The sequence below is a fragment of the Drosophila miranda genome (genome assembly GCF_003369915.1).
Source record: "Drosophila miranda strain MSH22 chromosome Y unlocalized genomic scaffold, D.miranda_PacBio2.1 Contig_Y1_pilon, whole genome shotgun sequence".
NCBI classification, from domain to species: Eukaryota; Metazoa; Arthropoda; class Insecta; order Diptera; family Drosophilidae; genus Drosophila; species Drosophila miranda.
The window spans coordinates 27,338,299-27,347,978 of record NW_022881603.1 but is presented as its reverse complement, the minus strand read 5'-3'; the positions used below and the strand labels follow the sequence as shown (position 1 = coordinate 27,347,978).

The following is a 9,680-nucleotide window of genomic DNA, read 5'->3' as shown; positions in this document are numbered from 1 at the left end:
ACCTTCTCGGAACTTGCCGCATTTAATTTATTGCGAATATTTGATGTTCGATTTCCTCTTCGTCCTTCGGTTATCGGCTTAGCATTGACACTTTTACATTTTATTTTTATACCCGATACTCAAAGTGAGTATTGGGGTATATTAGATTTGTGGTAAAAGTGGATGTGTGTAACGTCCAGAAGGAATCGTTTCCGACCCCATAAAGTATATATATTCTTGATCAGCATCAATAGCCGAGTCGATTGAGCCCTGTCTGTCTGTCCGTCCGTCCGTCTGTCCGTCTGTCCGTCCCCTTCAGCGCCTAGTGCTCAAAGACTATAAGAGCTAGAGCAACGATGTTTTGGATCCAGACTTCTGTGATATGTCACTGCTACAAAAATATTTCAAAACTTCGCCCCGCCCACTTCCGCCCCCACAAAGGACGCAAATCTGCGGCATCCACAATTTTAAAGATATGAGAAAAGCAAAAACGTAGAATTGTAGAGAAGGACCATATCTTTAAGACTGCGGAATCTGAATTGGATCGTATTATTATTATAGCCAGCATCAAGAAAACAATTTCATTTTTTCTCGCCCTGTCTCTCTCTAACACACACGTAGCATAGGCGGCTTTGCTTAGAGTATATAAGAGCTAGAGCAACGATGTTTTGGATCCAGACTTCTGTGATATGTCACTGCTACAAATTGGATTGGATCGTATTATTATTATAGCCAGCATCAAGAAAACAATTTCATTTTTTCTCGCCCTGTCTCTCTCTAACACACACGTAGCATAGGCGGCTTTGCTTAGCGCCTAGATCTCAGAGACTACAAAAGCTAGAGCAACCAAATTTGGTATCCACACTCCTAATATATCGGACCGAGACGAGTTTGTTTCAAAATTTCGCCACACCCCTTCCGCCCCCGCAAAGGACGAAAATCTGGGGATATTCAAAAATCTAAGAGACTATTAAGGCTAGAGTAACCAAATTTGGTATCCGCACTCCTGTTAGATCTTACTATAAAACGTGTATCTCAAAATTTCGCCCCACCCCCTTCCGCCCACACAAAGGACGAAAATCTGTTGCACATCCTTGGCGGACTTTTGAGATGAATCCCAGTTCTTGAGCACCATCCGGGCCATCTGCTCGGACACCATGAGACTCTGACCGCGATGCCACTTGTCTGCCACCCACATCCTGGCCTGCTCCAGGGCCGTGCCACTGCCACAGGCAGCGAAGCGGTTGTTCGTCACGCTTCCATCCTGCTGGGGGGCAAACAGGTACTGTCTGTTGTTGTCGTAGTCGTGGCCAGCGAAAAGCACCGGAGCACTGGCAGTCGCTGGATACTGCTGTCACAGCAGCTGCTGGGCCTTCTTGACGAGTATCTTTTGGTCCTGGTCCAGATATTTGGCCGCCAACTGTTTGCTGACCCCGGCCATGATGTCCCGAACGAGTACCCCATCGTGGGCACAGCAACTGTAAGGAAAAAGGGAAGGAGGTAAAGGAGGAAGTCTGTGGCAAGGGCTTGGGTGCGGTCTCCTACTAAATGTGATCCCCCAAATGGTACACAAGATAGTCCTCGGATCGCATGGCGATGGTGATGCCATTGTTGCAGGTGATGCCCACCAGGCAGATTTCTCCAGGGCTGCGAAAACCAAGTTTCAATCTGTGGTATCGGATCTGCTGTTTGCTTACTTTTCCATCTTTCAAGAGTGTGTTTCCAAGGCGATCCGGGCAAATGAGCTGTGAAGAATATTCAAATTTTAAATCCAATTAGCCACAGGAGGGGGACAGAGATGGAGGTAGAGGGAGTGTGTGTAAGCGATACCCAAGGCCCCTTCCTCCAAGAACGACCCCGACTCGAGTGTTGAGTGTTGATGCGCCTATGGCTGAGCAGATTAACGTGAAAAAAGTGTCACTGGTGCCGGGCCATCATGGTCGCGACGTTGACCGTAAGCGATATTGGCAGCCCGAGGCTGTCTGTCAGCAGCGCCAACGACTTGATGATGATGCTCTCGTAATGATGGCCACGATGATTGCGCGGTTCGCACAACTGGTTCGCATTGGATGGGAGGCTGCACCTGGCTCTAAAAATAGACACCTAGACGCGCAACCAGTTTGCAGAGAATCAAGACCAGAAGTCCACACAAATGCAGCGCCGCAGAGAGCATCCATTAATTAAACGCGCAATCTTGTAATCGATGTGTTAATTAGCCAAATCGGAGCGCGGATCATCTTACCTCTATAAAAAAAAGCGAATGGGGGGCACTTCAGTGCCGTGCACCTGCTGCAGGAATTTCCTTATGGCAAACACAAAAAATAAGAAACGTGACAGTGTTGAGCAACGTTTGCTTTGATGACAGTGTTGGTTTATGCCTTGGAGCTATCGACACCTGGAGAAACCCAACAAAAGTACTCCTTTGGCACATATGTAAATATTGGGGAAAAACACTCGAAAATTATTTGGTTTTATGGTAAATATTTTAAAAACTTTGTTTCGAAATTAATAAATACTGTAATTAGTTTTAATTATCACAGTTTCTTCCACCACTAGCTCCTGTGCGGCGATAAAGCTCTCTTTTTTCGTTGGTTTTTCGGTGGATTTCTAATGTTGGGAAATCCTATAAGTTTTGTAGGTTTTGACCCATAAGCCATGCAAGACCAGGCTTCTAAGAGTACCCTTCCACCGCAGCATTTATCGGCATTCATCGTCAGGGAAGCGTCTTGTGAGAATAGGAACAAGCGGGTTCATTGCGGAGACCATCGCCCACAAAGGTCTCCCAAATGCAGCGTCTCCGCAGCGTCCATGTGAATATTGTCACGCCCGCAGAGGGCTGACACCTGACACCTGAATTGAGGGCTAATCCATCAAGGATCCAAGGGAAAATCCTTTCGATTGCCAGCCCAAAGTGTGGAACAATGTCATTTGCTGCGGTTTTGCTTCTGACAGACAGACACCCCCCCCCCCCCCCCCCCCCCCCCCCCTCCCTCCTGTGACCCCTTCACCGTATTTATTGTTGTATGCATGTCTGGAATTTAATTTTTTCTGGCATTTACAAAACACTCGAGAGAGACAGCCAGCCAAGGGCCAGCGATGACAGCAATTACCATACGATTTGCATGACGTTTATGTTTGTTTTTCTTCTCTTCATTTTTTGCTGGCTTTTTGTGTTCTTTATTGGCCCTGTGCCTCAGGTTGATTTTTGACAGTTGCCCGACTCACTCACTCGTTCGTTCGTTCTGTTGGGCCCACATTCAATGCTGAATTCCCATTTCATTAGCTTGTTATGGAGCACCTACGGCCATCTCTGAAGGGAGCCTCTCGTACCGACAGACAGACCCACAGCGAAGCAATTAAGCTGGCAATCGGAAGACAATTCGAAAAGAGGTATGTCTGTCTGTATTTGCAAAAGCTTTAAAAAAAGGTTAAAGAAAACAAGAACCGAACGAGTCAATGGTTCTCGAATGAAAACAAAACGAAAAGCCCTCGAGCGGTGGAGCAGTGGAGACCCTTGGAAATGTCAAGCGAATCATTAAACCCAAGGCGGAATACTCTTGGTTCGAGTATAAAGAATGAAAACAAAACGAACAGCCCTCGAGCGGTGGAGCAGTGGAGACCCTTGGAAATGTCAAGCGAATCATTAAACCCAAGGCGGAATACTCTTGGTTCGAGTATAAAGAATGTAAAGCCTTATGATTTTTCTCTCGAAGATCCTCTTGGAAAGTCCTCCTGGGTTTTCTAATGGACACTGTATCCATTAGATCTTTCACCTCCTTTATGGGCAATCATTAATGTAGTGCTTGCCAGGTCCGCAGGTCGTCAGAGAGGGGTCACAGTAGGCCTCTTGGGGGGTTTTCGGGGCAGCATCCGGTTACTGGCCTTTGGTAAAGTCTGCCTTCTGGGTAGCCTATCCCTTTCCAAATGGAAGGCCTGGTATGAATATCGTTTTCTTGAATTGTTGACGCCTCGTTTGGCCTCGGAGATGTTTCCGTTGAAAGAAGTTCCATTGAAATCAGTTCTCTGATTTAACGCTTATTAACGCTGATTAATTGGCACGAAATTATTATTACAGCTTGTTTGTTGGCAGGGCCCTCAATTTGTAGTCGGACTGCAGTTTTGGGCTCTCCTTTTGATGGCAGTTGTCTTTTAATCAGGTTTATTAAGGGGCCGAGCAATCGATTTAATCTTGTGGAAAGAGTGGCAGAAGGATGGGACATGTGCTTCGATACCAGACCTTTCTCGTTCCCACGACAGTGGTTGAGTCATGAACTTCACAGATAGACCCAGACACAGATCCATTTATTACCAGAGAGAGAGAGAGAGAGAGAGGGAGAGAGTTGTACAAATATTTAACTATCTTTTCAATATTTCGAATCACTAAATTACATAACATATCGCTTTGCAACAGTCTCCATTTATCAAAATTCAAATGAAAAGATTTTGGCCACCAACTGGGTAATGGGTGCTCCATTCCATACCCGACCAACTCCCGTGGAGCGTTTAATCAAAATTTACCGGCGAACGCGTTCGCTGACAATGAGAAATTGCAACAAATTCGCGCTACACCGTCGAAAAACTTTCTCTCTATCTCTCGCGCTTCATGGCCAAGAGCAAACAGGGTCGGTAGAGGGGGAGGGTGGCCCCCACTGGTACTGGTGTCGATGGCAGCACAAACAAAAGCCGGAACGAAATGCAACGATCACGTACCCCAACTGGCATTTTAGGAGCTCTGTATGGAGGCACCCGCTGTTTGGATGCCTCTCGACTGGATATTGTTTTCCGACACAGCACTCGTCCTCTCTTGTTTTCACTCTTTCCCCTTTTTTATACCCGATACTCAAAATGAGTATTGGGGTATATTAGATTTGTGGTAAAAGTGGATGTGTGTAACGTCCAGAAGGAATCGTTTCCGACCCCATAAAGTATATATATTCTTGATCAGCATCAATAGCCGAGTCGATTGAGCCATGTCTGTCTGTCCGTCCGTCCGTCTGTCCGTCTGTCCGTCCCCTTCAGCGCCTAGTGCTCAAAGACTAGAAGAGCTAGAGCAACGATGTTTTCGATTCAGACTTCTGTGAAATGTCACTGCTACAAAAATATTTCAAAACTTCGCCCCGCCCACTTCCGCCCCCACAAAGGACGAAAATCTGTGGCATCCACAATTTCGACGATACGAGAAAACTAAAAACGCAGAATCGTAGAAGATGACTATATCTTCTAGAGTGCAAAATCGAAACCAGATCGTATAATGATTATAGCCATAATCAAGAAAACAATTTCATGCTTTCTCGCTCTGTCTCTCTCTAACACACAGGTTTCATGGTCGGTTTTGCCAATTGCAAAATATGAGTTCAAGGATCTCAGAACCTATAAGAGCCAGAGCAACCAAATTTGGTATCCACGCTCCTGTGATATCGGACCTTGACCGTTTCGTGTCCAAATTTCGCCACACCCCCTTCCGCCCACGCAAAGGACGAAAATCTAGGGCATCCACAAATCTCAGAGACTATTAAGGCTAGAGTAACCAAATTTAATATCCGCACTTCTGTTAAATCTCACTATAAAACGTATATCCCAAAATTTCGCCCCATCCCCTTCCGCCCCTACAAAGGACGAAAATCTGTTGCATCCACAATATTGCACATTCGAGAAAACTAAAAACGCAGAATCATAGATAACGACCATATCTATCAGATTGCTGAATCTGGTTTAGATCAGATAATTTGTATAGCCAAAAGGAACAAATCAATTTGCAGTGGCTACGCATCGCCCGACGTCACGCTCAGACTGATTTTCTGTCTCTCTCGCACGCACTCTTTGTCGTGTCGTTTAATATTAGCGGCGTCTGCCGGAGGAGAGCCATACTGACTTAGTATCGGGTATAACTGTAGAGTTGCGGTGTCCAGCCACTGTGTGGTGAGTGGGTGGTGTGTGGGCGGAGATCGAAACGAATCCATTGGAAAGTGAATGGAAGGAAAAGTCAAAGACAAAAATCTGCATAGGAAAAGATCTGCCACTTGGAAGGGACCTGCAGGAAGCAGCCACGGTGTGCACCTGCAGGAAGTAGGAGCTATGAATGGAATTATCCACAAAGGGGAGGGGAAATGTAATCTTTGAAGATAAGAACATGGTCTGAGGGATCTTAAGATGATTTCCATAGAAGGAACTTTAAAGCAAGGCTCTTACAAATGATTTTCATGCCTTATAAGACTTTTAAAGGCACTAAAATCACATTTAAAAAAGATACTTTCTTGGATTGAAGAACTATACAATTTTGGGGAACATCTTTTACGAAACAGAACCACTTTGGAGACCAGAAATGTAACAGAAAAGTGGAAATTGGAAGGAGATCCATCAAAGTAGTGGCTTTTTAAGCAGGAACTTCCGCTCAAAGGCTTTGTAATCCACAAAATAAAGTACTTTTGGGCAATAAATATAATGATCCCTTGGTTTATGCTCTCTCTCTGCTCTAAAAAACTTTCTAGGAAAAATTTATGAGGCAAAACCGCCAATTGAGATGGAAAATCCATGCAAAAACAATGAAAATAAACTGCGTGACCAGCGGAAAAGCGTTGAAGAGCTGCATGTATGTGTGTGTGTGTGTGTTTGTGTATGTAGAGCAAATCAGCCTCAAACTCTTGCCCCCGTTGCCCCCCCTTGCCATGCCCAACGGGTGACTCAACGACAAACATGGGCCAAACCGAAATTGGAAATGTGCCAACTAAAATAAACAGTTATTGAGTTGACTGTTTCGACACTTCCCGCTGCGATAACAGAGAGAGGGGGAGACGCCAAACACCTGGTGGGTGGGTGAGTGGGCGGCTGATTGGCCGAGTCTTGGACTCTCCTTCTCGCGAGTCGCTCTATTAATTAAATTAAATTTCAATATAAATTCAAATGGGCAAAGCGTGCAGGCTTACGTGTTCTAATTGGGCGGGCGCTACTCCCCCCCCACCAATTGTGGTGTGGCGCTGGAACTGGTAGACCTAATTGTTTATTTATGGAAAGATCTCCGCAGTTGGCCTTTTGGCAACTCTTTTTCCCAGTCAGAGCTGAAAGCGGGACCCTGGGAATGGACTGGAGGCCTGGCTGGGGCTCGTGGGGTACTCTATTCATTAATCACGCAAATGCTTATCGCTTGGCTCCAGCAGCAGCAGGCACTAGGACCTCTCTGCAGCAAGCACTCTCCTGTAGGAGCGGCCAGCAATCGTTGAAAGCCAGCTCTGAAATCGTGGTCATAATTTGTCTGGAAACTCGAATAACGGAAATAAAAATTATGAGCCAGGAATATTTTATCGCTGGGGGGAAATTTTCATAAGAAAAACGTTACTTTGCCGGGTGGAGAGGGCGAGGGAGTGGCCACAAGATTGGACCTTGAGTCCGTGGAGGGCAGACATTTTTTGTGTACCCTAACAGAAAGGGTATTACGATATTGGGACCTCTAAGAAATGGTTTACGAATATCTTTTAGCCAAAAATTTCACACTTTCTGCACTTCCTGCTCGATGATCATTCGAAAGACGAGAAATGAATTTAAATCCTGGTTTTAATCAGTTTTGGGCCTTGAAAGCATTTGCCATTGAAAGTAGATCCAGTAAAAGGTTGAAGAATCAAAGGCCTCTGTCTTACAGTCACTGGCCTTGCGAAGAAAAAGGTCTGAGTCACTGGCGTCGCGAAGAAAAAGGTCTGAGAGTCACAGGCCTCGCGTTGAAGGGCTGCCCGAACTGTCGCTGTCCCGGCTACAGATGTAATTGAACATTCTCAGATCCGCCTTGAGGATGTACTTGCGGTTGCAGGCTTTTGCCACCGCCAGGCATGGCATCACCTGCAACACAACACGAGAGTCGTTCAAGAGAGTTTGCCTCTCCGCGCAATGGTTCACTTACCAAAGCACATGTTCAGCAATTCTTTGGCCAGTTCCGGGCTCACAGTGATGTTCCTGTCCACCGCATCGTACAGCAACAGATCCAAGGCCAGCTGGGACCAATCAATATGGGAGTCATCCTTGGGTTTAATCATTTTCTTCGGCTTTTTTACTTAATAATTTTCTATGCAGAAAAGATGGAAGAAGAATATTGCCACTTGGAAGCTTGTGAAACTATATCGATGGCTGGCTATCGATAGTTCTAGAACATCTTTCGATTGAGAAAAAAAATACTTGAAATCGGAGATTCTATTTGGTTTAAGGTTGCTTTTGGAAGTCCGAGTGAGTTTTGGAATAAAATGAAGGGCTTTTTTTAGTGGATGAGGCAATATCATGGGTTTTTCAATATAAATGATCTTCAATCAAAAGAAACATTGAATTTTGGTTTGTGTCTAATTTTTAACGATTAAATTGTAAGAGTCTATCGATAGTGCGTGGTATTAATGACGTTCCATCGCCAAAACAGCTGATTTAAGGCGCCGCAACTATGAGAAATATTTCAATTGGTTGCAAAGGGGAACCAAGTGCTAAGTGAGTGATATTCTGATCGAAAAGGAGCCAAGAAAAGATAGTTGTAAAGTGGCAAAGAGCAAAGAGCATCCCAAATTCGTGGCCGCACAGCTGTCCTGCCTTCCTGGAGAATGGAAGCCGAGCCGCACGCGCCTAGTCATCCGCCGGAGTTTCCGCAACCGCCTTAATGGCCATGCAGTTTATTTGTTGTGTTTTTGTTTGGGGGCATTGTAATTGATAAGTTAATTTACATTTTTATTGAATGGCCAACGCTGTGCTCTTTGTTGTCACCGAAGGTCAACACACCAGCCAGGAGGTGCTTTGCATATTTAAATTCGAGTGGCAGAGAATTGGAAATGTGCGTAAAATAGATGGGCTTTTCACTGGCCAAGTTAATGAAACCATTTCTTGTGGCTTATGTCGGCCATGTCCAAAGCTCAATTGTGTGTAAAGTCGGAGGCGAAGACGGCAAACAATTGATTCATTTGCTCCCATGAGGAAAGAGGCTTACGATTGGAGGATTGAGGTTAGCCAATGATTCGGAAACGAATATGTGCTGGAAAAAGTCTATTGTGGGGAAAAACTAAAGCCTCGAATGAGTTCGGGTTGGCAGAACCCGAACGCGACGGCCAAGAATGCAACCTTGGACCGATCGTGGTGGAATATTATCTTCGGAGAGGCGGCCGATTGGCTCTGTAATATTGAGAGATTTTTAAAAAAATTTTAATTATTATTTTAATCAAGTATTATCTTTCTTAAAAATCCGGATTGGTACAACAACAAAACCCGGTACAGGTCGCCAAGCCCCGGGTTTTATAGAAACGAAGGACAGCTACTGGAAATCAATGGAAACATGAAAGTTTTTCGATCGAATCTGGGAACACAACTGTACCAGGAACACTCCCGTAGACACAGGCAAGTGTCAAACGTCAGGCATGTAATTATCAATCGAACAAATTGCGAATCCATATCGCTTGTAATTCCTAATATTTTCTTCTATAACCGAATAGCAAAAAAATGATTGTGAAGCCCTCGGCGGATTCCTCCCTGGACTCCGCACAGCCCGGCTGTTGTTGGTGCCAAAATCGGAAATATTGCTGCTTTGTGATAATATTTTTACTCTGTTTCATAGCATTAATATGCGTGGCCGTGTATTTCGGACAGAAGCACTAGCCACAGGACACTCATTAAACATTTAAAGGGTATGGGGTACCCCCTCGCCCCCCACCACCAAAAGATTGTAGATACATCTTTCAGAATGCAAT

At 45.1% G+C, this 9,680-nt stretch overlaps 2 long non-coding RNA genes across 2 annotated transcripts; both read left to right on the top strand.

Annotated features, from left to right (window-relative positions):
- The first annotated feature begins 2,362 nt into the window (after positions 1–2,362).
- LOC117189404 lies at positions 2,363–2,939 on the top strand. Its single transcript, XR_004473392.1, has 3 exons — positions 2,363–2,455; positions 2,520–2,613; positions 2,674–2,939. It is a non-coding gene; the product is annotated as an uncharacterized LOC117189404 (long non-coding RNA).
- Positions 2,940–8,329: 5,390 nt separating this feature from the next.
- Positions 8,330–9,680, top strand: LOC117189328. Its single transcript, XR_004473352.1, has 3 exons — positions 8,330–8,436; positions 9,211–9,352; positions 9,426–9,680. It is a non-coding gene; the product is annotated as an uncharacterized LOC117189328 (long non-coding RNA).